Source organism: Pteronotus mesoamericanus, unplaced genomic scaffold, assembly GCF_021234165.1.
Source record: "Pteronotus mesoamericanus isolate MK-2021 breed Mesoamerican mustached bat unplaced genomic scaffold, CSHL_Meso_final contig_52, whole genome shotgun sequence".
NCBI lineage: Eukaryota > Metazoa > Chordata > Mammalia > Chiroptera > Mormoopidae > Pteronotus > Pteronotus mesoamericanus.
The window spans coordinates 2,690,814-2,715,720 of NW_026555189.1; the positions used below are offsets into that span (position 1 = coordinate 2,690,814).

General features: G+C 40.5%; 1 protein-coding gene and 1 pseudogene across 2 annotated transcripts in view; one reads left to right on the plus strand and one right to left on the minus strand.

Moving 5' to 3' along the window:
• GAN (gigaxonin) overlaps positions 1–24,907 on the minus strand; it is a 53,264-nt gene that overhangs the window by 27,247 nt on the left and 1,110 nt on the right. The gene's annotated exons all lie outside the window — the stretch shown is intronic.
• On the plus strand, positions 20,921–21,394 carry LOC129075164 (60S ribosomal protein L21-like; annotated as a pseudogene).

A 24,907-nucleotide genomic window follows, 5' to 3' on the forward strand; every position in this document is an offset into this window, starting at 1 on the left:
CTGGGAATCAAACTGGCGAACATTTGGTTCACAGGCTGGCACTCAACCCACTGAGCCACACCAGCCAGGGCTGACACTTTTATTAAAAGTGAAAAAAATTTTCAGTGAATTCTCAATCAAGAGAAAAATAATATAAGTAGTACGAATACCTAAAACATTAATATCTGGATCTAAAATGCATCACATAGTATTTTGGTAGCACATAAGTCTTCTAGTAATGCTTCATTTAGGATGTCATGACTATTTGTACTTTTCAGTCACTATGCTGGTTATCACTACACCGATTCTCAGATCCAACTTCACCCTTTTTGCATGCTCTGAAGGAATGGATCTGAGCCTTTTTAAAAGAATTATCCTTTGTCAACTGGCAGAATGTTAAGGTTTTCGGTAGAGGGCGCTGGAAAGACGCTGCAGGAGGAAAGAGTCCGCTTCCCGGTTCTGGTACAGCGGCTTGGTGGGCTCCTACAACACAGCCTGCATTCAGCACCAGGCTCCTGCAGAGCACAGCTGCCAGCAGTGCCCTGCAGTTTTCCCCCGATTCTTTTTCAGGCAGATTTGTAGTAGTGTTTCTGGTGAGATACCTCTTCATCAACAGCCTTCCCAGGCACCTTAAAGCACAGGTTCCCTAGGGCTGATTTAAAGTGCGGCTTCTCTGCCATGCAGAGCCATGGCTGCGCTCTGTCCAATAAAGTGTAGATCTCAGGCCTGTGGGTTGTGGCTGCTTATGTCAGCAATTCCTGTACTTTTCAGAGTTTTCTTTACTTGTTATTAGCCAATCCCCCATGACTCCAACCTCCTGGCATAGCTAATAATTCTTTATATTAAACTTCCTTTGTTCTAGTTACTGTGTTTTAAAGTGTGTAGAGAGAGAGGGGCCTCAACCTAGAATTAGAGTTGCTTTTATTTTCAAGTTAATTCACATTCAACAAGAGCTGGCCATGCTTTGTGTGGGCTGTGGACGGTGATGGCGGAGGGCGACTGGGTTGGGAGGCAAAGTGGTTACAAGTAGACCATTCATTGTTGTCCCTTTTTATGTTTGAATCGTGTGACTGGATTGGTTTGTGTTTTTTAAAGACAACTATACTGTCATTGTTTTTACAATGGAAAAGGATCCCTTTTATTTACTTATTTATTTATTTTAGAGAGAGAAAAGGAAGGAGAAAGAAAGGGAGAGAAACTCAATGTGTGAGAGAAACATCAACTAGTTGTCTCTTGCTCACCTCCAACTGGGGACCTGGCCCACAACCCAGGCATGTGCCCTGACCAGGAATTGAACCAGTGACCTTTTGGTTTGCTACCCAACATTCAATCCACTGAGTCATCCCAGCCAGGGCTGAAAAGGATCCCTTTCAAAGAGTATAGTTGTCTCTGAACAAGTGGCAGAATGTAAGACAATGGCTAACAGCACAGAAAAAAAGACTCTTTTTAATCTGAGTACTGACCACTTCAGACTTCTATAAAACCTGTTCCTTTCCAAAGCTCATGAAAATCACTATATAAAATCTCTAAACGTCTGAGGGTATAATTATGAAACTTACCAGAATTATCGTTTAAATTCAGACCCTTACCCCTGTTCTCAAACTTTCCCATTTTTCTATCCTGCTTGACCTCCACACCAATACCTGTGCATTTTTGATTCTTACCCACCTTTTAAAATCTACAGGGGGTTAGGGAGACCAACCCTCCACAGCACTGAAAATTTGCATATGACTTTTGATTGCCCCAAAACTTAATGAGTAATAGCCTGCGGTTGACAGGAAGCCTTAGCAATAATATAAACCATCAATTAACACACATTTTGTATGTTTTATGTATTATATATTATATTCATGAGAAAATGTTAAGAAAATAACAAGGAAAAAATACATATATAATACTGTATGTATTTATTTAAATAAATCCATGTGTAAGCAGACCCATGCAGTTCAAACATGTATTGTTCAAGGGTCAACTGTAATTCAAATACCAGTTCCATAAAGGTTTTCCCCATCACTCCATCTTGCCACAGAAGGCACCTCCACCTTCACCTCCCTGCAGGTAAAAATAATTTCTCCTGCTATAAATTTCCCAGCACTGCATATTATGGGTTCATCATTTTTTATTGTGATATTTATATAAATATCCCCTTTTCTACCTCCTTCATGGAACTTTAAGCTCCTTGAGGCCAGAGTCCTTTTTATCACCGTAACCCTACAACCTAGCGTGGCAGGTAGTTTACAAAGAACACATACTCAATAATTATTTGTACAATACTTTTTTGAATTGACAGTGGTCTCGAAATATTTGAAGTGGCGTCACGAGACGTTTCTCTGCACAACCTCAGGTACAGTGAAGCAGAACTGGAATTGGTATGAGGAAGCGCTTTCTAATGATTTCATCTGCCCCACACCAAAAGCATCGAAGCACAGGCTTCTCAAACGGTAATGCTCACACAACTCATCTCGGGGTCTTGTCCAATGCAGGTTCTGATTCAGAAGGTCTGTGGCTGGAGCCCGAATGTCTGCATTTGTAACAAGCTCTCGGATGATGCAGAGGCTGCTGCTCTACAAATCACTCTGAGAAGCATGGGGTTATTCAATGCTTCTCCAATCATCCATGGTATGTTTTTGTATTTCTAACCCTTCCCAGATGAGTATTGTGAAAGTTGCTAAGACAACAGATCTTAAAGTTCTCATCACGAGAAACGAAGAAATGTAACTATGTACGGTGACGGATGTTCATTTGACTTACTTGATCATTTCACAATATATACAAATATCGAATCATTATGTTGTGCATCTGAAACTAATATAATGTTATATGTCAATTATACCCCAATAAAAACAAATTATTAGAAAAATGAAATTAAAAAGACAAAATACAGGCTTCAATTATTCTATTAGATTCAACAGACATAAAATTACTCTGTCAAATCACTACAAGAGTTTCTAAACTCTTACTTTCCATGTGTGCATGTATATGATTGTGGACAAGTAACAGTTCACAAACCACCTGTCCGGAGATGACAGTTTAGTAGGCTGGATTATCATCTGGCTCTCAAGAATACAGTGAAAATTGGTTTTTAGTCCTTTCTAATCTTAGATGATAAGAGTCACTCAAATCTATTGTGAAAATGTCTTGGTTCATAACTATTGTTATTCACAGGCACTTCTTCCATTTCTTAGTCACCTTCCCTTTCTAATTTAATAACCTCATAAACTTGTATTATCCTCCCTTTTGGTCTTCATTTTCCCCCCAACTCCCCAACTAGATCTCTATATCCCTTTTGTTTTGTTCCATTCTGTTTTACATTCCTTTCCTTCAGTGAATACTCTAATTTTTATATGCTAATTTTTCCAGTATCTACTAATTAACTACCCTTAGCACTACTCTAGCCCAACACCTTCTCTCCAGAGCTTTCTTTATCTAGAATTTTCTCATATTGCACGTCGTCTCCACCTCCTCTGCCAGATATAACCGAGACTTCAATGAACTGGACTCAGTGAATTTTTAAAAAAGCTAAGCTGAAGGATTAATAACTGATAGTTTTGATTCTAAAGTTAGCCCATACGTAAGAGGAGGTAAATCAACTGTTCCTTTCTGTGTTTTCCATCTCTTTCCCAGAAAGCTATAAAGTCACATGTAAATATCACAATATCTTTGTGTTTATTTTATTATGGGATTATCAATTTACAAACCCTCTCCTAGAAAATGCAGCAATCTTAAAATACCACTTTGAGAATTTCATAACACTCTTTAAAAAAACTAGAAATAATTGAGAGTGTGATAAAATTGGGCCTCAGGTATTTAGAGATAAACACCCTCGCCTATCACATTCTTCCCCAGTTTTCTGTTTCTAGGGCAAGATATTTGCCTCTCTGCCCCCGTTTTCTCATTTGCAAAAAAAGAGAGAGGTTAAATAGGTGAGTTGAGAGCTCTCCCTTCCCCGCCCACTTCTGGACTAACCTGCTGAAACAGGACACACAGACTTACTGCAGGAACTCTGCTCTGGAGACACTTCCTGTTGGGTCCTAGAGGACAGAGTTCCGCCACCTCCATCAGTTACCTAGGGCTTATGCTTTCTATGGATCATGTGGTAGAAGTTTATTTTTCCTCCAATTACTTATCCTCTGGGCAAATATTCTCTATTAGAGTTGAACAGAAGTGGAACAAAATCATTTTTTTTCCTTGACAACACTAAAAAGAGGTTTTAGAAGAAAAAAGTTGTAGGCTAATAGCTAAGAAAGAAGCTGGTATTCAAACTTTTACATCCATGAACAATGTCTGCAACTTTTAAATAAGTATAATAGAGCCAAAGGACTCTGTTGGTTATTTGTATATACATTCCTCTTTATTACCTGCTTCTAATTGCTGACACAGTTCAATGTGTCTGAATGCCAAACAAACAACCCAGATAATGAGGCTTGGTTCTCCTCTTCCAAGAATCATTTTAGACATTACTGAATTGGATTTGATTTAATAGCGACAAAGAATAAGTCTAAATGACTTTTCTTCCCCTCTGATGCAAAAGCTTCTCGCCAATAAGAGTGAGGAAACATAATCAAATAGAATGCAAGAGAATGTAATGTTCAAGAAGTCAAGACTTACAGAAATTCTGGGGTGATTCATGGCATTACTCATATAGTTTCAAATGATTCCTCTCACCTCCAACAGTGTACCTTCTAAGGGCAGGCCCACTGGGAGGTATGCAGAGGGGCTTGGGACCACCAGTCCGTTTGCCCACTCGGGCCGAACTAATAACGTAATTCCCTGTGGGGAGGCTGTTTCACAGATGCCCCTGCCCCCTTTGTCTTCATGAGTACCTAAAAACCACAACAAAAAAGGATCTTCAGGGCAGAGGATTTTTAGGGCAGTGAAACTACTGTGTATGATACTATAATGGCAGATACATATCATTATACATTTATCCAAACCCACATAATGCACATCACCGAGAGTGAACTCGAATGCAATCTGTGAACTTTGGGTGCGTGAGGTCCTGTAACAAAGGTACTCCTCTGGTGGGGAGGCCATGCATGTGAAGTCAGGGCTAATGGGAAATCTCTGTGCCTTCCTTTCAATTTTGCTGTGAACCTTAGGCTTCTCTAAAAATAAAGTCTATTTTAAACACTGTATTTCTTTAAGTTCCCATTCAACTTAACAAAACATAAATTTGCACGTAATATTTCTATCACCTGATGGTATTCTCTCATGACAAGGCTTTTTATGGCCTGCTTTTCCATCTGTCTCACAGGTCCTGCCACCCAAGAAGTCCATCTACCTGGAAAAGTATTTACATGGATATCTGAGACATGATCAGGGGTCCCAGAGGGAGGCCCAAGCAAACCCCTAGGCTCATGGTGGAATGTGAGCAGGTGCCACAAGCTGACTTCTAGATAAGCTTCCTTCCCACAGCACAGTTATCTACACGAGCAAACTAATCGAGACATTCCTCCTACAGGGCCAACCAAAGTCAGGGTTGCAGCGAGAAGAGGAAACCACAAGACAGCACAAGTATGATGCTGCGTGACCCGCCTGCGACTGCCACCAGCTTAGTACTTGTACACTTAGATCAGGAGGTGGTCAAAACAACAAACAAACAAAAAAAAAAGGACCACATTCTTCCTATTATAGCACTAAGAGTTGAACTTTATTACAAGAGTGGCATTCTAATGAAAATTCAATACTATTGCTTTTCCTTTGTTATTTCCTTTAATTTTCCTCTATTCATTTCTGTCTCCAATTTTTTTTTTTTTAATCTAGAGAGATTACGGCTTTCACTTCTTTACCATCAAAACTTTTTCCTCATATACATTCTGGAATGACTCATAAGTTGAATGGTTTTTTTAAATATTTTACTGATTATGCTATTACAGTTGTCCTGATTTTTCTCCCTTTGCCCTCCCTCCACTCAGCACTCCCTACTCCCTCAAGGCAATCCCCCCACCATTGTTCATGTCCACGGGTCAGGCTGTAAGTTCTTTGGCTACTTCATTTCCTATACTGTACTTTAAATTCCCCTACCCATTCGGCAACTACCTAGTTGTATATTTTTTTAAACCTATTTGTACTTCTTAATCCCCTCACCTCTTCACCCATTTCCCCCACACCCCCTCCCACCTGGCAACCATCACAATGCTCTCTGTATCCATGATTCTGTCTCTGTTCTTCTTGTTTGCTTAGTTTGTTTTTTAGATTCAACTGTTGATAGATTTGTATTTTTTTTGCCATTTTATGTTCACAGTTCTGAGCTTCTTTTCCTTGAATAAGCCCCTTTAACATTTCATATAATAATGATTTAGTGATGATGAAATCCTTTAGTTTTTTCTTGTCTGGGAAGCTCTTTATCTGCTCTGCGATTCTAAATGATAGCTTTGCTGGGCAGAGCAATCTTGGCTGCAGGTCCCTGCTTTTCATAACTTTGAATATTTCTTGCCAATCCCCTCTAGCCTGCAAAGTCTCTGTTGAGAAATCAGCTGACAGTCTTATGGGAACTGCCCTGTACGTAACTAACTGCTTTTCTCTTGCTACTGTTAAAAGTCTCTATCTTTAACCTTTGGCATTTTAATTACGATGTGTCTTGGAGTGGGCCTCTTTACAATCATCTTGTTTGGGACTCTTGGTGCTTCCTGGACTTGCATGTTTATTTCCTTCAGCAAATTAGGGAAGTTTTCTTTCATTATTTTTAAAAAGATTTCTAATTTCTTGGTGTTTCTGTTTTCCTTCTGGCACCCCTATGATGCAAATGTTTGACCTCTCGGAGTTGTCATAAAGGCTGCTTATACTACCCTCTTTAATTTTTAAATTCTTTTTTCTTCTTGTTCTGATTGGTTGTTTTTTGCTTTCTTATGTTCCAAATCATTGATGTGAATCTCAGCTTCATCCACTCTACTGTTGTTTCCCTGAAAATTCTTCTTTATTTAAATTAGTGTATCTTTTGTTTCTGATTGGGTCTTTTTTCCCTGCTGATACTTGATACACTTGATAAATATGTATAGACTTGATAACAGCACACAGCCAGGTTGGGGAACCAGCAGATTTTAATGCTGCAGTGTCAGTTACTGAAACAAAGTGGCCCTCAAACAAAATGAGCACAACTGTTTAGAAATGGCATTAACCAGCAGAACAGCTGTGAGTTTTCCGGCACTGCATCCAGCCGGTTCGTCCACACTGGGGGCGGGGTGGTGATGCTGCTTTCCCACAGCACCCATTCCAGAGCGTGCTGTGCAGTCAGCAATTCAAGAACTGAATGTCAAATGCTCCACTACTGCAAAGCCACCCAAATGTCCACGATGCACTAATCCACCTCTGTGCTGTTGTCAACTGGCTGCTGAGGAGGTTTGTAGTTTGTGAATAGGGCCTCATTGTCCAGTGCATCATCTCACTCTGCTTCGCTGTCTGCTACTCACCATCCCTGGTGCACTACACGGGAAAATTAGGAATGACCAAGTGATGGAAAATGCAAAGACTAGGAAAGATTTCTGGAAAATCAAGGATTTGCTGTCTGTCCAGGTGTCATCACCCTTGTGGTAATGAAGCTGGGGTAGAGCTGCTTCGCCACAGAGGATGCAGAATCAACTCCAAAGAGGCCACAGCCCTATCCTTCCATGACAATGCGACATAAGAGGATTCATAAAAAGGCTTCCATTTTCCTCTTGATATCACATCATCATTCTGAAGATGAAATACAGCACTTCGCATTTTGATCTGCTCTGAGTAACCATGTCCAAATACATCAATACCTGGAAGAAATATGAGAACAGAAAGCATAGCCTTCGAGAGTCACGTGATTTGAACAAAGGGGGAATTTATCTGAGGCAGATAACGTTTTCTGAAGAGGGGGCACTGAAGGTGTGAACCACATCTTAAGCAGGGGAAGAGTTCAAGAAAAATTCTATAGTTTGTGTGCCTGGGGTCAGGGAGGGAGGGAAGAAAGGTAGGATACAAAGGATAGCACAGGGACTGTGGGTATGCACACCTACAAGTGACATTAATTACACCTGGCAGCAGCACAGCAATTGTTGGAGGGAAAGAGACAAGGTGTGACCAAACCCACACAAACTTAGTGTCAGACAAATGACTTTGTTCTGTACAGTGAGTCCCTGCACTGTTCCAGGCACAGTAGAAATACTAGAGATGGACTCAGAAATTGCATCTCAACTAGTGGTCCCCACCCGTTAGGAACTGACAATCCATCACTTCTAACCATGGGCTTTGGGTCAGTAGATGAAACGAGGCAGCTATTTCCAGTAGCAGTATGTTCCATGACCTAGTGTCTGTATGTTCCACAGTAATTCTTTTGTCCCAGTCTGCTGAAAGCCTACCCCTCCCCACATTGTCTCCATCTTAGGAAATGGTACCATTTTTCTCCCAGTTGCTTAAGCTTAAAATTTAGGAGTTCAACTAACAAATAACAGAATGAATGATTGCATTCCAAAGCATAAGAGGACATTAAAACTACCAAGTGCGAGGTGATGAGCAGCAGAATGCAGGCATGCTTCATAGATATTAGTTTTCCACAAATTTAAGATAAGACCCTGCACAGGCAAAATGATTATGACTCGCTGAAGGCTCAGATGATGGTTAGTAATCCTTAGCAAAAAAAACTATTTTTCATCAAGATATGTACATTATTATAGACATAATGCTATTGTACACTTACTATAGTACACTCTAAACAAAACTTTTATATGCACTGGGAAACAAAAAAATCTGTGTTACTCGCATTGTTGAGATATTGCCCAACATGCAGTATCTCTGAGGTATGGGTGTTTTCACATAATCCTGAAGTATTATCCCATAGTTTACTCATCAGCTATAAAGAGAAAAATAGTGGATTAACTTGGTGAACACCACCTTTACCCACATGATCAAGCTAACATCACCAATGTTGGGACAAAATAACATCATAGGCCCCTGGGGAGAACACAATAGTACTCCTGTGGGATTTACCAAAAGAGTGATATTACCAAAAATTTACCATCTTACCAAAAAGGCATACATAACTTCAATCTAATTGTAAGAAACGAAACAAACAGAGGTTGAGGGACACTCTACACAGTAACTGACCAGTACTCACCAGAGTGCCAAGGCCATGAAAGACTTGGGGAGACTGAAGGAACGTCACAGGCCGGAGGAGACCAAGGAGACCTGACAAGTGAATCACTGAGCTGTGACGCAGATGCTATGCTAAGAGCAAGGGAGGCAAAAAGTCAGCTCCCTGGGGAGAGCTGGCAGAGGAGGCATCACCGAGGTGGCAGCTGACCTGGGTCTCGGCGGAGTGTTTTACAGCACACTAAGGAGGGGGGATGGCAAAGGCGCTGAAGTGAAGGGCAGCACATCCAAGGGACGGCAGGACACGGGTTACTTAGGAAAGCTGGAGAGGAGAGCGGAGACAACGCCCGGGCGGGGAGGGGCGGGGGGCCACCTCCTGCAGGGCCTGCACGGCGCACAAACGAGTCTGGACTTCACCTTGAGGGAAATGGAGCTGCTCTGGAGGAGTTTCCCTTTAATCTTTTCATTTTGAAATATTTTAAGACTTTTACAAAAGTTTTAAAGAATTACAGAGTTCCTGTATATGCTCATCTAGCTTCTACTAGTATTAATACCTTAAATAATCTTAAATAGTACAATTATGAAAACTAAGAAAGAGAGACTGGAGCAATGCTATTAAATAAACCATGGACTTTATTCAAATTTCACCAGTTTTCCCCAATAATGTCCTTTCTCTGCTCTGGGATCCAATCTAGAGTTTCAAATTGCCTTTAGCTGTTGTGTCTCTAAGCTGCGATAGTTCCTCAATCTTTCTTCATCTCTCAGTACCTTGACACTTGCATTAAGTACTTGTCAATTATTTTGTCCCTCAACTTGGGTTTGTTTAATTTCTTATGAGCAGACCAGGCTGATGCATTTTTGGCAGAAACACTACGCATCACACCGTGGAGAACATGATGCCGGTATGTATCACTGCTGGTGATGTTAACCTTGGCCCCTTGGCTATGCTGATGACTGCGGGGTTTCTCCACTACAAAGTTAAATTTACTATTCCGCCCTTGTTACAAATAAATATATTGGAGTAGATAATTTGAGATTATACAAATATCTTTTCTCTCTGTGCACTCTGGCCCACTAATTTTAGTATCCACTGGGGGATCTTGCCTGCAACAACTACATACTATGGTATTCAAAGAGTAGTTTTCTGTTCTCCTACTCCCTCTATATTTATCAATTGAAGTTCTTCTGTAAGAAAGAGCTGTCTCTTCAACTCCATTTATTTCTTTATTCATCCTTCATTTATTCATCCCTACACACATGCATTTTTATTTTACTCTGTGGATTACAATGCAATGTTATTGATACTCATTTTCTTGCTCAAATTATTATAAGGTTGGCCACTGAGAATTCTTTCAGATTGGCACCTATGTTCTTTCAAAAAGCTTCAATCTTCTCTAAAGCACCTCCTTACTTTCTGGCATAAATACTCCAGGCTCGTGGTGTGTTTTTCCTGCCCCAGTGCCTAAGTCACTCACATCTCCAAAGACATTAGAGTTTTAAACATGATGTAATTACATTCTCGAAACCTCACTCCGGCAGCAGCAGTGTGGAAGTGAGCATGGAGGCAGACCGACCAGTAAGAGATCCCATCCTAATTCAGAGCTAGTAAAAGCTAGAACATGAGCAGTGGCGACGGTGACAGGGGACAGACTCCAGAGCCCGGAGAGGCTGAATGTAGGGCTCAGCACCAATGAGATCCTGAGGCGTGAAGGAAGAGGCGGCACGCCCAAGGACTCCCATGTTTCTTCCGGGGATTCTGTAACACATTACACCCTGCAGAGTAAATGGACCACATACTTGGGGGCAGAGGGGGCCTGCCTGAGTTTGGGGTGGCCATGCAGGAGGCTGTATAGGACTGGGGCTCAGGAGAGAGGACGAGGCAGAGGCATCTCTGGGGTGTGTAAGATTGTCATGGAGAGAACAGAGGGGGAGGACAGAATTTTGTGCCCCATCGAGTATAGGGACAGATAGGGAGGAGAGCCAGAAAAGCAGACTCTAGGGGGAATGGGTCAAAGGTGTAAGGGAAGCCCAGAGAGGATGAATGTCAAGAAAATGACCGAGAGTGTCACATACAGCAGACAGGCCCAGTAACATAAAACACTTACAAGTTTTCATGTGATTTGGTGATTATATTTAGCAAATCTTTAAAGAACAGTTTTAATGGAATGATAAGATAGGAGTCTAAATGCAGAGTGAAGGGAAGAACAGAAGGTAAGACTGTGGACAAGATAACATGCTTCTTTCAAGACTCTTGCTTGCAAAGTAAAGGAAATCGTGCATTTGTTAGAAGATGACACAATGTTTGCTTTTAACAGCTGCATTCCTTCAACATTTGCACATTTCCAATATGGCAGGCACTGGAAAAGACTTAAGCATATTTTTATACTACAAGAAAAGGAGCCAGAAGAGAAGGGGGAAAAAACACAGGAGAATAACAAGGATATATGACAGAACAACCTCCTAGAAGAAAAAGGAGAAATGTGGGTGGGAGAGCCGGGGAGGGAGGGCCTGGGAGAACTAGCCTTGACGGCCACTTCCTGCTCTGCAGAAGGTTGGCATGCAAATCCTCACCTGACATTTCAACAGCACTGAAGTCAATCTTCAGAGTTCAAGTTTTATGTCCAAATGTTTAAAAATCTAATACCCTAGATCAGTGGTGGACACACTACAACCCACAGCCTATGTTTTTATGACCTTTGAGCTAAAAATGGTTTTTATATTTGTAAAAGGTTGTTAAAACAAAAACAAAGATGAATGTGTAACATAGACCATGTGCAGCCTGGAAAGCCTACAGCATGTCTGACCTTTTAGCAAACAAGTCTGTCTGACCCTGCTCTAAATGTTCTACACATTTTGAAGTCCACACATTTTGAAGTCCAGTCTAACAGATGTGCAAAATAATAACAACTTTGAGAAATCACTTGCACAAGTGACGAGGCAATGGTGACAGACCTGAGAAAAAACATCAGATATACATTGCCAATTCCAGATTTTCTATACAAGTATGGTTTTTCAGATACCATTTATCTTTTTATAACCTTTATATGATAATGCATCTTCCTGCACAATAATCTGGTTTCATATAACAGAATAACTCTGTTTCTATCTTCAGAAACAGATATACCTGGGACACAGCTTCCAAAGTCAGTTTACTGGCACCCACAAAAATACAAAGAAAAAAAAAAAGCTTCAAAGTTTTTTCCTAATTTGTTTCAGAAGCAAAGAGAACTGGAAATTAAAATGTCAAATCAGGGAATGATGAAGCAAATTATACGGAACAGCAATATGATGTAACAACAAATAGCTACTAAAAATGACTATGGGCATTATATTGAGGTATAAGAGGGATACGAAATGACTTCAAGTGAAAAAAATGAACCATAAATAATGTGTATATAGATCACAACTGTAACAATACATTGAGTGTGCTGTTCAGAACCAGAAATTAATTTAGGCTGACATAAATAATTAAACTCTCCTGTGGTTTTCCATAAATTTCGTGTTTAAAATACAGAGAATCTTAAAATTTAAATCTAGTTCTTGTAATTTTTAAAATAAAGCAATCAATAAAGTTTATGTCTTAAAGGACAAGATCTGAAAAATGCATGTTAAAAATTTTAAGATGAGTTCAAAGACAGAATCATGATGCAGCAACTTGTGAAGCAAAGAATTCTTCTAGAATGAAACAAGCCTGGTTCCTTGTTCTGGTCACACCCCGACCTTTTGGAAATACACACATAAAAGAAAGATATTCATGCCTCAACCTGTCAAACAGTTCCAGATTTTCTACACAGGTATGATTTTTCAGATGCTACTTAAAAGAGGCTTCTTCTATAGCCTCAAGACCCCATGCAAATGATCATCTCAAGAGTAAGCCCCTTTGATCTGAGGGCACCCTTACAAGTCTTCTCTAATTAAAAACTGCTCTATACAAATTGCACTAAGTACTACAAAAGGTCCATATTTTAGAAGTAGGTCCTTATTTCTACTCACTATCCATTCTCTTTCCCAATGTAAAGAGTTATAAGAAAGGTTTAGGCCTTTCTGAAGGCAGGGAAAATAGAGCTTCTGAATAAATTCAAAGAAAAAGAATTTATATGAATTTATTGCTACCTTTAAATTCATCCTTTCAAAGTAGCTCAGAACAAAGTATTAAGTGAAGGTTAACAAACTCTCTTTTTTCTTTTTAAAAAAGGAGGTAGTGGTAGTAGGGAAAATAAAACCCCAAAATGAAAAAGAACAACAACAATAAACAAAATGACAGCTGAAACACACCCCCTTTCAGTTCCCTCTAATAAATGAGAGCAGCTTCTGCCTAAGCTTCACTTTAGCATCTCTAAACTCGATCTTAAAACCACCTTTCTGCTTCTGGCACCTCCTTAATTTATAATCTACTGTTATAAACTTCTCCAAACAACCTGAAGCTGAAAAATGCCTTTCAAAGTGTTGTCAAGGGAATGAATGCTTCTCAACAAATTCTTTAGTCATGCTGTAACAAAAGCTCTCTCACTGGAGCTACCACTTCTGAATAAAGAAAATGGTCCCTTCTTCTCCCAGGTTTCTTGGCACCAGAAATGGATTTGGTTGGAGCTGACTGGGCCATCTTAAAACAGTCCAAAAGTAAAGATTCTCTTGTAGGTTCAACTGTTGTTAGATGGTTTATTTTGTCCTTCCCCCCCAGCCCTTAACACATATTCAGCTACAGAGTAAAATGTTCCAGCCAAAAGACTGATCCTATTTGGAAGCTGTACGTATACAGTATCCTGAATCCTGATCTTGTACTTCTTTATCGGTACTTGTAGACAGACAGCAGTCAACTCACCTCTCTTATGTACAGAATTTCCACTGATGGGTTCAGTGCCTCTGGCCCTAGAGAGAAAAGACAGGGCTTCAAAAGCACCCAGTCCATCTGTCTGCTCTATTTCTCTTCCCTGAAAGGAACCCATGGGAGGGTGCGATTGTTTTAGCAGAATTGGAAAAATGTGACAAAGGAAGAGATATTGGAACAAGATCCCGAAAGGTGAATATGAATTGATCTGCCAGAAAAGAGCAGGAGGGGGAGATAGGCAGAGAGAAGAAACGTGTGCAAACACACACGTGTATTCATAGATACATGAAGTACTGTGCAGAATTTAAAACTAGATGAGTATAATTAAGTTGTTTATACTGCAATTGTCACTTCGAATTTAACACATCAAAAGACAGATTATTTTCCCCACTTTCCATAAGCGGCCAGGCCCAAAACCTCTTTTCTCTTCCTTCTTCCTCTTATTCAAATTGCTTTTTTCCCTAATCCCTGATACCAGCCTTTGGACTTTGCCTTCTGTGCTAACCTGAATCAGTCAGCAACTCCAGTCTTGTCCCCTCCCAGTCCTAAGAACAAACAACTAAAGTTACCTTCTTAAAGTAGAGCTCCATTCATAGCACTAGTGCTATTGTTTAATAACTGAATAAAAAAACTAAACTAACTTGGCACTCTAGAACAGCGATTTTCAACCTTTTTTGTTTCATGGCACACATAAACTAATTACTAAAATTCTGCAGCACATCAAAAAAGATTTCTTGCCAGTCTGACAAAAAGAGGCATAATTTTGGTCCATTCACACTGGATGGCTTACTGTTGTGTTAACTGTTGTCATTTTTTGTTTGACAATCTAAGGGAAAAGAGGTCAGTACCCCTGACCAAATAGTCAGGTATTGCATGCTTTAAAAATTCTTGCAGCATATGGGTTGAAAATCGCTGCTCTGGAATACTGTCCTTACCTGTCCATCCATCCATCCACACTTCCCACCATTCTGATCCAAGCCTTTAGTCCAGTCCAGTGTACCTACTGACCTGAGCACATACCTTGTGTTTCTGCATTTACACCTCTGTTCTACCTGACTGATCCTCCTTGCCCCTCTCTACCTTCCTCCCTCACCCCATTCTCCTCTCCAAGGTCTTGCTCAAATTCTGTTTCCTCCATGAAAGCTTATGCAATCACCCAAGTAGTCTTTCCTCCTCAGAACTCCCATAGCTAGGAGTATCTATACAATTAAAATAGCTTTTGTTCCATTCTTTGTTTTTTCACAACGAAGCTCTAAACTTTGAGAACAGGTTCTGTGCTTTACAGAATATTATACACAGTGCCCAATTTAAAACTCCCAGTAAAAGTGACGATAAGCATTGTCTACCGGTGATAATGAGGAAGTGGTCTTCCTGGTCTTCCCTTTTCTCACTGACAAGTCCTGCTGTTAACATCTCCAATCCAGCCACTCCGCTCTGTCTCCACTGGCAAACCCTCCTCCAAGACATCCTTGTGTCCTGTCCGAACGACTCTAGTACCCTCCCAATAAGGCTACATCTTCTCTTTCTTGAAATCCAGCAATGTCTACCCATAACCCTTAAAATAAAGCTTTAACTCTCTCACATGGACTAAACTAAGTTGGAAGGTTTTTCTGGGCCCCTTTCCCACACCCTGCCAGTTCCCAATACACATTCAGCAACTTGGAAACATTACAGCGAAAGTTGAAATCTCACTGGGGAGCACTGTACGTGCCAACCTGAACTCAGGACTCCGGGACCCTGCCTGCCTCTCTACTCCTGCTTCATGCCCCTCTACCCACTGCTCAGCATCCTATCATGCTTCCCTGTGCTCCCTCCGTACCCCTACCCCCTAAGTTCTGCTCCTCTTTCTTTAGACCTCAGCTAAAATGGCACTTCCTGCGAGTGGTGCTCCCTTCACCCAGTCTACAGCAGCAACCACCGCGACCCCTCACATTTCTGCAATCAGACTTCTCCGCTGCCTGCCTCCATAGCAGGGTTGCTTGCATGCAGGTGCCCCGTCTGCCCAGGGCTTGGCAGTGCCACACATAACCACTCCAGACAAGTTCAGGGAATGAACAGACATATTGGGGAACCTAAATCAAGAATCTATGTTCTCTATGTAAAAAAGCTGTTTCTGTACATGTGACTAATGGGGGTTACTAACACAGTAGTGAATGATCAGATAAATCATTTAAATATCCTCAGAACTTCTGGTCAAGATGGCAGCATAAGGATACACGGCTCACCTCCTCGCACAACCACATCAAAATTACAACTAAAATATAGAATAACCATCACTCAGAACTATCAGAAATTGAGCTGAGCCCTAGCTGGTGTGGCTCAGGGGATTGAGCGCCAGCCTGCAAACCAAAGAGTCACAGGTTTGATTCCCAGTGTAGGGCACATGCCCGGGCTGCAGGCCAGGTCCCTAGCAGGCAGCACATGAGGCGTAACACACATTGATATTTCTTTCCCTCTCTTTCTCCCTCCCTTCCCCTTTCTAAAAATAAATAAATAAAATCTTTAAAAAAAAAAAAAAAGAAAGAAAGAAATGGTGAGTTCAATGGAAGTCTGAAAACTACAGAATTAAAGAAACCCCGTCCATCCACTCCGGCAGGAGAGGTGCAGATGCGGAACAGGCTGGTCCCTCACCGATATGTGTGGATAAAAATTCGGGAGGGATATCTTGGGAGTCAAGAGTCCCAGCCCCACATGAGCCCCCCAGCCCAGGGTTCCAGTGCCAGAAAGATAAATCCCCAAAACTTCTAGCTGCAAAAAACAGTGGGGATTGAATTGGTGGAAGGAACTTCTGAAGCCCCAAGCAGGTCCTCTTAGAGAACCCAGACACGGACTCACCTACTCAGACTCACTCCCCCTGAGCTCCAGCACCGGGGCAGCAGCTTGAAAGGCATCAAGGCAAGCACAGGCCATTGTCCCTTTCCTAAATCCTCCCCCCGCAGAGCCAGCAAGCTGGTGCCATATCTGAGACTCCATCAATGGCACTTCCTGTGAGCGGTGCTCCCTTCCCTACAGCAGCAGCTAACACTGTTTGACCCACCTTGGAGATCCCCAGAGACTCCACCTCTCCCAGCTTCCAGGTCCACCCCAAGTTGCTTTTCCATGTGAATGACTGGTCTTGGCTCATAACTTCCTAAATACTATCAAAAAAAGCAACAGCTGGCCTCAGTGAGCCCCAGACCCTGCACTAGCAGCAGCCAACCTAGATTCACAGCTTGGCTTCACCTGGGAACCTGCAAGCCCAGCACAAGTAGTAGCCATCTCAGACTGCTTCATAGCAAGGTGGCATCGGACAAAACACAGGTGGGGCTGACCTTGGCCTGCGCACCCAGTGGATGGCTACAGACCACATTGGAGCACTACTACCCTCCACCTGCACAGCTGACCCTGCACGGAGGGCAGAGGCTGGTGGTCAGTGGTCACAGCCCGTCCTTGCAGCTGACTGGCCTGGGTAAATCCCTCCCATTGACCTGCCAACAGCAACCAAGGCTCAACTACAAAAGGACAATGTACCCACCCACACAAACGGCACCTCGAGTACCCAGCTTGTGCGATAGTGGAGGCTGTGCCACTGGACCCTACAGGACACCTACTACATTAGGCCACGCTACCAAGACATGGAGTCAAAGTAGCTCTACCTAATACATAGAAATAAACACAGGGAAGCTGCCAAAACGAGGGGACAAAGAAACACAGCCGAAATTAAAGAACACATCAAAACTCCAGAAAAAGAACTAAATGAAATGGAGATAAGTAATCTATATCAGGTAGAGAGTTCAAAACACTGGTTATAAGGATGCTTGAGGACCTCAGCCACATAAATATCCTTTTAGAGCAGACTTTCAGAATGTCTACTCCAAAAATAAAGCTGAACTATTCTTTTCCCATTCTTGAAATTCTGATACTACTATACAACACTAGGATATACAGTATTGAATAAGTAAGTGAACATCAAAAATGATTTAAAACTGTTAGTTTTATGTTTATTTCCTTTCCTAGCCCCACAGGGGTAGAAAAAATAAGCTGAGTGATTTGGGTCTCCACTGTCTCAGCTCTTACTGTTTGTGGGAGACCACTGAATACACACTCAAAAGGGAGCCAGTAGCACATGGAAAGAAAATGGAGCCTTGGAAGGCACACTGCTCTGTAAACTACTGAAATGTAAACTTGTCTGTCTCTTGTCACCCATCTCCCCAGCACCTTATGGTTGCTGATACTGAGTATCTCCTGTATATTCGTTGAACGAATGAAAAACCATAATCAAGTCCCTAGTGAACACTAAATAAGGTACCTACTGCACCTGTGATGAACTAATAACACACAGTACACCTGAATAGTTTTAGACAATACTAATCCTTGAACTAAAATTTATTAATGGTAAGCACAATGCCATGAGCAGTGATGACATTTCTAAAGACTGTAATAACAGCTCTGACAGTGGGGGATGTTTTCACAAACCCCTTTCCCATCGGTAGGAAAGAAGACAGTAAACAAAGGAATCGGAACAACTCCTCTGTTCCTGCCCCACTGCAGAAGGTGATCAAAAAAATGAGAATTTCACTCTCTTCCTGACAACAGGGACTATCATTTCCAGGCAGGTCAAAGTTGGTAGTTTTGCTCACAGAAGGCAATATTCTTAAGAATCCAGGCAGGAAAAGAAAATAGCAAGCACACAAACAAATAAACCACACCCAAAGAGAAGTCCCTAATCTGCTAAGGTAAGTCTACACTTCCCATGCCAGCTAGTTTTGGTGGAGGGGGAAAGCTGGATGGTGGTGGAAAACTTTTGCCCAACCATAGAGAAGGTTATGTAAGAAGATGAGGGGTCCGGCCGGCCTCCAAGTCCATCCCTGAAGTAGAAGCGGGCAACGGCACAGGGAGAACGAAAACAGTTATCAATGATCTTTCTTTCCAAGGATTCTCATGGCTCTTCACAATCCTACTTGCTTCAAATTCCAGGCTGCTCCCAGTGAAGGAATGTCTTCTACATGTTAGAAGAGATGCATGCCAACCTCCAATCACAAAACTATGGTTAACGTACATAAAATACATATACATACCTAAAATATAATGTGGTGTAACCCACATGTGAGGTTACCTCCAATTCAGGGATTGACTGATATAAAACTATGTTTTACGGTATTTCTACCCACCTTACCATGGTACCATAAAAATCACAAGCATCAAATGGTCTTTAAAATTGTTTCTAAAACAATAATGAAATATTTTAAGTTGTGATTCTCTCAACTTAATAGTTGAGAGAATCACAAAATACCTATGAGGAAAAATATGCATTTAAGGTTCTATAGCCATTAGCATATTAACTCTAAAAAAAGGAGAACACAGGACATTTAATTGTTCTAAATTCCATTATTCAACAGTCTATTTTTAAAAACCAGTCCTTCCACCTTCCATTTATGATATACCCTGCTTCTCAAAGCTTTGTTGCTTAAAGGCTAACTCTTTTATCTAATAAAATATATCACCAAGATCTTATTTTCCCTAAGTATTCTATTTTTCTAATATCTCTAAATTAGAGGGAGAAAAATATTATAATTTATTCCTATAACGAGATGCAAACAGCAAACATTAGATAATTATTTCACAGCTAAGTCACTCTTTGGCAATAAATACCTTAGAGGACTTCACTCTGCTTTTCTGAGGGACCAAGAGCTCTGGCTGAGCCCTGAAGGGCATTTAGCTGGATACACACCTTTATCCTCCATAGAGCTACGGCTGTCAGCTTTACCTAAGACTTTGATTTCCTTCCTTCTTTGGACTCATTGTGTCTTAGGAGGCCAAGAACCCATGAGAAGCGCTCAAATTCTGGCTGTAACCATAGCCTGCCACCTGTCACACCGGGCTCCCTGCATCTCCACCCTTAACCTAGAGTTCTAACTTACAAATTATTCATTTCTATTACAGCTTCAGGATATAAAATGATAGACCTGTGTCCCTCAGGAGCTCCCTAAAGGACTTAAGCATAGTACTCATAAGGCAAGTGACTCCTTATTTGTCCTAACTGTTTTCTTTATGGATATATAGATTTTAAGCCTCACTTTGATATCATGAGATGAACCAATTAACAGTTTAAACAATGGATAAGTTGGTTTTGTAATCTGTATGCTTAGCCTACATTATGGAAAACTAAATCCTAAGAACCAGCATTTCTATGTGGAAGAACACTTTGCTCAACTCTCTAAATTACATAATAAAAATTTACTCTAAGAAAATTTAAGAGGATTTGCAGGAGAAAATACAGATGTAAGAAGAGGTAGAAGTCTAAGGGCACAGGCAGAAGAGTAAGGACTTACCAGTTAGTATTCATTAGAGCTAGGTATTATTTCTATCACATTACTATCACTCAAAATAATCCTCAGGAAAGTTCTACAATAAATCTAAACATTCAATACTTCACTTTATGTTAGATTCACTAGTCTAACAGGAATTTTATTTGTTTCATCATTTAAAACCTCCCAAAACCCTCTCTAGAATCAGAGCATTCACTGCTACTAACAGTGGCACTGCTGTCTCATGTAAATAAACAAATAATTTTAAGCTCAAATGAGGAATTTGTTACACTTAAAGCTCCAATTTACAAGTGCTTTGTTTCCTTAGAAGCCAGAGAAAATACTTCTTTGATTATCTGAAACAAACATACTTTGATATCACTTTTTAAAAATTCACATTAGAACAGGGTTTATTCAAACACAATTGCAAATAGGAAGAAAGGGAAGGAAGAGTAGGGAAAAGAGGAGCAAAAATAATTTTCAACCATGAGATTGTAAGCCCTTCAGGACACATTTCATCTTTTTTAAACAGCTATTAAGGATGCCTTACAGTAGGTGGATAAAAAACAAGCAAGGCTTAAGTCTATTAAAGACATTTCGGGGCCCACTTATTTCCCATCACCGTAAGAGCAGAACAAGAGAGAGGTATAGTCAATTTGATTTTAAGGATGCTCAGGATTTCGGTAAGGATCTCAGATCCTTACTAACAAATTTAACAAGTTATGATTGCTATTCAAAATCCTTTTGACAATCACCTTTCGGAACCACTAAAATGATCCACACAAAGGGAAAGAGGAGAGACAGCTGCTATTACGTTCCATAGGCCTTTTAAAGAACATGAAGTTGTTCCTTTGGCCACATACACGTGAATCTACAAGAAAGGTGATATTATAGGCATCAGGGGACTGGGCACTGTTATAAAAGGAATGCCCAATAAATGTTACCAGGGCAAAACTAGAAGAGTCTACAGTGTCACCCAGTATGCAGCCAGCATTGCAAATACACAAGTTAAGGGCATAATCCTACCTCGAGAATTAAAGTAAGTACTGAGCACATTAAGCACTCTCAGAGCTGAGACAGCTTCCTGAAACGTGCAAAGGAGCATGATCAGAGAAAGATGGAAGACAAAAAGAAAGGTACCTGGATTCAACTGAAGTGCCAGCCGGCTCCACCCAGAGAAGCACACTGTGTGTGAACCAACGGAAAGGAGGTGCTGGAACCCATCCCCTCTGAATTCATGGCATGATAAGTGTAAAAAAACACAAATAAATATAAAAGACCTTTTACCATTAAAAAAAAAATCCCTATAACAATCATTCAGGAGCTGCTATATATACAAGGTGACTATAAACTCAAAGCACAAGTAAAAGAAAGGGGACTTGGGGACAAAGAGCATGCTCTGCACTTAACAGACAATACTGATGGACTTTGGTGCCTCCAAACCACAGGGCACATTTCAGGTATCCAAAGAAAGGATGATAATTTCTATGTTACTATGAAACTCAGACTCCTACAGAGACCATATTAGTCTTCTTAAGTAGTTTCATCAGCATCATCTATGAGTCAAACTTTATATTTAAATGGCAAAACAGGCTCATCAATAATTAGGCCTTGGAACACATCCATATTAGAAGCATAAAATAAATGCTTGTTACAAAACAACTCTACAGGGCTGGGTTTACACATCAAGAGTCCTCAATCAAGAAGGCCCGTATGACAGCACAAAGGATATACTTTAATGTCAATGTATAACAAAACTTAAATGATACAATAAAGCTGTAAGATCAGAAACAGACCCTCTCTCCATAACATATACACACAAAACAAAACAAAAATAGCATGGAGCCACATAAGTTAGACTTATAGAGGGGCTTTGCTGTTCATGTAGCTCAACTAACCTCATTTTACCCATGAGGAAACTAAATCCCAGAAAAGTAGTCCAATATGACTTAGACTGGATTCTAGGCTCAGTGTCTCCACTCCAACCTCATTAGACCAGCTTCTTCTAAACAAACTTGAGGGAGGAGAGGTACAGCATTACCATTCTTATTGTTGGCTGATACTTCAAAGGATCCAAAGATCTTGGGGATCTTTTTCTTCTTTAGTCTCCAGGACTAAAAGCTAAACAAAACTAATGTTCCAACAGATTCCCCAGAAAAACCAAAATTCTCAAAAGTAAATACAGGATCAGAACCTATACAGAACCACTATAACATTACTGCAGAATCACAGCAATTCATTTTCAAATCCTTTTCATATACACTTCTCCTCAAGAACCACAGCTCAGGAGAGAAAGGAGTCTGAAATGCAGATCAGATAAATGGGACTGTGCCAGAATCAGAAGAGCCTCAGACATGAAGCAAAACAAACTTTATCTTTGGTTTGCAATATTCAGAAGAAAGGGGAATTTCCTGTAAGCCTCAGGGAACCTTTCCCAGAAGGCCTTAGGGTTGCTGAGATGAAACATTCTCTGGGTCGTTACATCCATGAATTCAATCTCATCATTCTTAAAGGTCATCGGCTACATTTAGATTTAGTTTTCCCATTAAACCAAAGGGAAAATGTCATAGAGGGATCAGAAACAGGCAAAGCTGGGAAGAGGGCATGCTGGGAAAGTGGCATCCAACTTAGCTGAGTGATGGACTATGGAAGGTCCTGCCTGACTTTCTGTAGCATCTGTATTCTAAGGCTGCATGACATACTCTATACAACCTTTTCGGTTCCTGTTTTTGAGCATACAGAAGCAATATACAACATTGTTTCCAAACCATACAACTCCAGAAGCTTATGAGTTAGACTTTACTATGCTTACTGTAGACTTTAAACAAAACTCATATAAAACTTCAGAGACTATCAAACTTTTGAACACCCAGTCCATATATTAATTATATCACAGACCTAAATGCTTAAGCTCAAAAGGGAAAGAAACATCAAATTTTAGAACATACAAATTCATTGTTTCTTATTAAAAACCCAATGTCATTAGTATTGAAAATTACTAAACACTTTTTTCTAAGTAGTAATACAGGTTAGTCAAATTACTTTTAAGTGGCTTTGAGACTGATAATTTTAGAAGACCCTCCCAAGAATATTCTACCACTTTGATAGCCAAATAAACATAAAGCAATTAGTCACTGAAATAAAACACATATTGCCTGATCCATGTTTATCTGTAAAACTTCAAAAATATCTGCCCTACTTACAGCAAAAAATGGTTGAACATGAAAATCAAAATGAGACAGTATGTGAAAGTGCTTGATAAGCACTTAAAATCATAACATATAAAGTCAGTTAGTAGAGTTTACACAAAGAATAGTTAAGTATGAGTAATGCTGTAAGTTGGTATGGTAAACTAAGAAGGTGTCGCTAACACAGCATCTAATTTTAGTTCAACCATTAAGTACCAGTAACCTCATCATAAGACAAGTCATTAATGCCCACTGAACCCCATTTTCTTATTTGTAAAGTAACAGAATGGACTAAAGATCTTAAGTCTTTTTTGGCTCTGCCACTTTGATTAGTAATATTTCACACCTAAATTACTGCTATTATATAAAAAAGTAGCATTTCATATAACTAAACATTCTCATTGTTTGTCACCACGTCACAAGTAGATATCACACCTTTCCCAATTCAGCAGATACAGCAATGAATATTAGTACCTTTTATAGACCTACGTGCAGACCTGTGACATGTTCAAAGCACTATTACATATTCCTTCACAGGGTGGGTCAAAGATTAAATGAGTTGAAGACATTTTATCCCTCATTTACCAGACTAGTGAACTGAAGCTGAGACCAAGTCATCTACCAACAACTCACAGCTGCAAGAGTAAAAGCTGGAAGGAGAAAGCAGGTCCCATGCTCTTCTTAATCAGGGATATAACTGAGCATCTGAAATGGAAATATAACAGAGCCAACCTTCTAATGTCCAGCTGGCTGTGGTAGGAGAGGAGGCAGTCACTCACGTTTGCCAAACCATTAGGCACTGTTCTTTCTGGCTGCTGGGGACACAGTAATGAACAAAAGAAAAATCCCTGGCCTCACTGAGCTTACATTGTGGTTGGGAAAAATCAACAAGGTAAATGAGTAAAATATAGGGTATATTACAGTGGTAAGTGCTGTGGAGAAAAATAAAACATGACAAGATAGAGCGTATGTGTTTGGGGATTTGCAATTTTCTTTTAAGCCCGCTGGATGCCACTTAAAGAACTACAATAATGCATCTAGAGTAGTTTTCTTAAGCATTTCCCCAAACAGGGAACACTTTGGGTACCAGGAAGACTCAGGCCTACTGATTCCCATTTCAGATTGATTGCTGGAACCTCCCAACCGCTAGCTATGAGCTGTCATATTGGCAATCCAAATGCCCTGCTAACAAAGACTCCCACCACCACCCCACCTTTAAATCCACGGAGTGCAAACTGATTTACCAACGAAAGAGCCAAAGTTACAAGAGCACTTGAACTGCTTCTGAGTTAGGGCAAATGTCTCCTAACGTAAAGGTCAAAATGTAGTTTGTGTGCTGAGCTTTACTAGGACAAAGCACTAAGAACGCAGTACACATCATTTTGCTTTTTCTGACCTGTCAATTCTACTGACATTTTCTACTATTAGTCTATATTTAACCAGCTTACTGGGCAGTTTCTCCAGCTTTTAGAATTTTTTTTTCTTTTGTTAAAAGAGCAACCCAGTTTGCAAGAAAGTTGCTATACGAAAAGGTAACAGCCCCATGCAAGATTTGATACACTTGGTTAAAC